The 3,558-nt window shown below is 34.5% G+C and overlaps 1 long non-coding RNA gene across 1 annotated transcript; it reads left to right on the top strand.

Moving 5' to 3' along the window:
* The first annotated feature begins 837 nt into the window (after positions 1 to 837).
* On the top strand, positions 838 to 2,186 carry LOC104660742. The gene is made up of 2 exons (XR_747752.2): positions 838 to 880; positions 1,471 to 2,186. It is a non-coding gene; the product is annotated as an uncharacterized LOC104660742 (long non-coding RNA).
* Positions 2,187 to 3,558: the final 1,372 nt, after the last annotated feature.

Raw genomic sequence — 3,558 nt, 5'->3', positions numbered from 1 at the left:
TAGAAAAATAAATTCAGATACATAGAATTAAGTTTATAATCTAACTAGTGGGTGACAACTGAAAAATTTCCAAATCTCATAAATTGAAGTGAAAGGATCACTTTCCTGAAAATGTTAGAAGGCTTGATAATTACCTGGATTGTACTAAAACCTACACAATCTAGTATATTCTATAGCAGCGATTCATAAAGACGGCTTCACTTACCATGTAGAAGTTATACCTACACTGAATTTAAGGAATACATTACTTGTAACTGGAGTAGGATAATAAACTCCCAGCAGCGCATGACTGCCTATTAAACTATCATCAATGTAGAAATTAAACAATATATTCAGCTATTCAGCCCAGATGTGTGAGAGACAGAGAAAAATTTCAAAAGAGTTCGGCTACCAAATTCTTTCCTCAATAGCTCTTTGAGTCTCAAGACAGCTTCAACCACACACAGCCTCAGAGTCTTATGGTCCAAACAACATTTGATTGCAGCTCTAAAGTAAGCAGACATTTGAAAAGAAACAAAGATCTATGCCTATAGCTACAGTCAAGGAGGTCCACCTACAGGTGGGTGACCATGGCAATGATAGGGACTAAACCAAATGGTGCGTTTACCAGAACAGAAACAAGAGAAGCCACTGGAAGCAGAGTCCAGGTTGTAACAGGAGGCCAGGTACATGATGCGGGAACCGTATTTGTCTCATTTAGCAGCTAGAGTTTTAACATCCTATGAGGCAGAACTAATGCCCTTCATTATTATTTATTTTTTGTAATTGACAGCATAGTTTAGAACTATGCCTTGAATTTAATATCTATCTGTTGAATAAATGAATAATGATGAAAATCCACAGGTTATGTGCAGTACTAAAGAGCGACTTCAGCTATGAGGTATCTGTTAGAAGTCTTACTCTCTAAAAAGCCTCTGGTTAATTATTGATATAGGTTGCTGACAATTTCACTCTCACAATGTAGGGGAAGCAGGAATGTTATCTAGCCTCTCGACTCCTCTTCCTTTGTCTTCCATAGCAATCTCTGCTGGTTCGCAGAGGGACACTTTTGTGGCTCTCAGTTCATTTTGCAATTCTGCTAGAATCTCATTCCATCCTCAGTTGTAACCAGCTTGTCCTCTGCTGAACACTTATTTATGGAGGGACAGATAGCAAGAAGAAATCGCACTCTGGATTACAAAGTGGGAAGACGCACCCCTCGGCCAGAACGTCTGCCTCCAATGTTCATGGTGGATATTTCTCATTAATCTTGGCACTCTTTTCCATTGAATCCATGTCCCAAGTTGGCCCTAAGTTAAGGAGAGGACACTAGGGAGGGAAAAGTTTACCCAAAACTTCCCTAATCTATCAAACCTAAAAATGTAAACGTTCAATTTGACATCCCTGATGGTGTGGGAAGCCCCTACTCATAAAAATTCATAGTTGAAGATTGTTGGTAATTTTGCTCAACCTCCTTCTTTCTTTGCCTAGTTACACCTCAAGGCAACCTCCTGGCAGGCCAACCTGAAACCCACCTGTCCAACCATGCATCTAAGCTGAGTTCTCATCACAGCCAACTTCAATTATAAACAACTGAGATGATGCCAGAGGCCAAAATCCCTGAGAACCCAATTTGTTGTCATCACCGTGGCTAAAACAAGGTGCTTGGCATCTAGAAAAGCTGATCTGTAGGAAATTTTTAATAGAGTTCAATTTTTTCTAAGTTTAAAGTGTACGATATGAAGATCAGACACCTGAGATAAAACTAGACTTGTATTTAAATAGAATAAAAATATTTGAAGAATAGTAATAGTGGTGACTACTTTTACACAGGAATGCTTTAAATAAATTGGTTTTTTTCTCCTTTTAAATTTTGTGATTTGTCAATGTGATGCTGACATATTTTTAATGAAGTATGCCTCATAAAATAATAAGTGAATGAAAAATATACAGTAATATTTACATCAACAAAGCTAGAAGAAGACTGCATGTCCCAAGAGGCTCCATCATCTACCCAGTGGCCACTTAACCAAATTAAGATCCAAATACCAAAAAGAAAAGCAAATAAAATTTGTGTTGTATGCTTTACAAGACCAAACCCATGAAATGAGGGAAACTTCACAATTACTTGTAATTTGCTCTGTGGAATTGTGACAGATGGATTGTAAAGATGATTCCATGATAAACATCTAAATGTGGTTACTACCTTCTGTGCTTTCTTGGTTCATATTTTTAACGCTTTTTTCTTCATAAACAGATAATTCATTCTTATCTATGGCAATGCAAAATTTTCAGATGTTTTGAATATGTCATACTTTTTTTCTATTGTAGGCGTCTCTGTAAAAAGGTAGAGAAAACAAACAGGGAAAAGTCTGGTGTTGGAAAGGAGAGAGAAATAAAACTTGTAATGGAATGAAAATTAGAGATTTTTGGAGACAAAAATTCTTAGAAGATACAAAAACTAGTTACTGAATTGGATGAAGGTTCTTTCTCAGTTTTTTCCACTTGTTCATCTCTTGGAAGGCACTTATTCATAGCAGAAAAGAAAGGGTTAAAAAGAAAATACCTCGGTGTAGTGAGACTGTAGTTTCATGAAGGCATTACTAAAGACTCACCTCTTCCAGCACTACTCAGCATGGTATTAAGAATGCAATGTAAAGGAAAGTGAATATGCATTCTTGGATGGGTGATCAAATCGTGACTCCACAATATAATCAGATGCTGATTCATTATCCTCTTGAGATTTCATAATCTTTGCATCAGGAATTAAAATTCAGAAGAGTGTGAATGTATCTAATCTTTTGAAAGTTAAAACTTAACAGGAGCCTTTTATACAGATAAATTTGCTTTGCATCATGATCGGCACTAAATAACATCATAGATTTAAGCCATATTTACATAGTTAAAACAATATAACCAAATATGCAACATATTGTGTAACATTGTACAAGATGCTTTTCAAACATACAAACTGACCTTTAAAACAATTTTTCATAAAATATCATTTTTAGGTAAGAGAAAAGACAGACATGTGGTTAGGGCAAAATATTTCTGTTCAAATTACAAAATCCTGAATGACAAATCACAGTATAGAAAAAATTACATTGTACCTGGAATTTGAAGTCTTCAAATTTATTTAGATCTATGTATGCTATTTTAATAGAGGCATATTTAACCGATTATAAGTTTATAACATTTATATTTTGAAGTTGTCATTATTTTAAAAAAATTAATATTTATAGGATTGCTGCAGAGATTTTAATTTTAAACACAGTATTTTTCACTAATGTGACCAATATTTATGTCCTATTTTATTAAACAGACATTTCAAGAGCCTTCTAGAGTGAGTTTTTAGAAATAGTGTCACAAATATTTCTGAAGTACTACCTAAAAAAAAAAAAAAACCCTTTCCTGGTTTTTCATGTAGTTAAACATTTTCATAATGACTAAGAAAGTAAAAATAAATTAATGACCACTACTAAATTAGAATTCTACTTTTTATACCAGATGAAATACTATATAAATCATCCAGAAAATCTAGCATTAATGAGGCCGTGCAGCCGAGACATTTCATGTCCC

Source organism: Rhinopithecus roxellana, chromosome 1, assembly GCF_007565055.1.
Source record: "Rhinopithecus roxellana isolate Shanxi Qingling chromosome 1, ASM756505v1, whole genome shotgun sequence".
Taxonomy (NCBI): Eukaryota; Metazoa; Chordata; class Mammalia; order Primates; family Cercopithecidae; genus Rhinopithecus; species Rhinopithecus roxellana.
Note: the sequence above shows the minus strand (reverse complement) of the source record. Positions and strands in the feature narration are given on the sequence as shown.